Raw genomic sequence first — 1,062 nt, 5'->3', positions numbered from 1 at the left:
GCCCTTGAGGCCTGGCCGGGCGGGTCCCCAGCCCCGCTTGGGGACCTGCGCACCCTGCTGCTGGGCCCCTCGCCCCGCTGGGGCTCATCCTGCCTCCCCGGGCATCCTGAGGTGCACACGGCTTCTCCCTGTTATTGCGCTAATTGATATAGCGCGGTCGCTGCTGGGTGAGTCAGGGCGCCGGCCGGGGCGAGCATCCCGTCCCTCCGAGGGGATGCCGTCCTTCCCAGGGGATGCCGTCAGCGCTCCCCAACGGGGCAGGATGTGAGGAATGGTGTGTGTGCCCAGGCCCTGCGGGGAAATGCCGCCTCTCCTGGCCCCTCTCCAAAACGGGGTCCCCCCAGGGCTCCCCATTCCAGAGGCTGGACCGCAGACGGGATGCCCACAGAGGCAGGGCGGGGAAGCCGCCCCCGTGCCGCTCAGCATCCTCGCTGCCGTTCCCACGGGTGGATTTTCTCAGGAGTGGGCTGGACAGGGAGGATGCTGATGCCAGGGAGACCCACGTGCCCCACGTGCCGATGAGTCCAGGAGCATGCCTGGCTCCTGGCAGCAGGGCTTGGCACCAGCCCTCCTGTGCCACTGGTGCTGGGGCAGCGGGAAGCAGCTAGTCTGCGCTGTCACCTATGAGACAAGACAGTCCCAGGAGGTCCCCATTTCCAGCACGCTCCCACCTAGGGTGGCATGGGCTCTGTCTGTGTACCGGCACCGTGTCCCTCCCTGTCCTGCTCAAAGGAGAGGCTGGGTGTTCTCTGACTTGTGTCCTTGACACTTAAAAGAAGCCATTTCAGAGCTTTTATCTCTATTTTGCTGCTGGCTTTCAGAGCCCGCTGCTTGAAATGTCTCCGTGTCCCCTTTTCTTCATCTGTGTTTTACACCAGGGACCTGCTGGTCTTTTCCAGGGAGGTGGCGGTGGAGAGACGCATTAGGGGAGCAGATGCTCAGCACCAGGGCCGGCTCTGCCGCAGTGCCTCGGCCACTGGTTTTGAGTAGTTCTCTCTCAGTTATCAACTGTGCCCTTGCTCTGGGGTGAGACGAGCTGGAGCCCATGTTCCCTGTTCTCCC

General features: G+C 63.6%; 1 protein-coding gene across 1 annotated transcript in view; it reads left to right on the top strand.

The window, feature by feature from the left end:
• The window catches only part of QSOX1 (quiescin Q6 sulfhydryl oxidase 1), a 10,640-nt gene that overhangs the window by 1,733 nt on the left and 7,845 nt on the right, over positions 1-1,062 (top strand). The gene's annotated exons all lie outside the window — the stretch shown is intronic.

The sequence above is a fragment of the Charadrius vociferus genome, unplaced genomic scaffold (assembly GCF_000708025.1).
Source record: "Charadrius vociferus isolate BGI_N301 unplaced genomic scaffold, ASM70802v2 scaffold39, whole genome shotgun sequence".
Taxonomy (NCBI): Eukaryota; Metazoa; Chordata; class Aves; order Charadriiformes; family Charadriidae; genus Charadrius; species Charadrius vociferus.
This window is presented reverse-complemented; position numbering and strand designations above follow the sequence as displayed.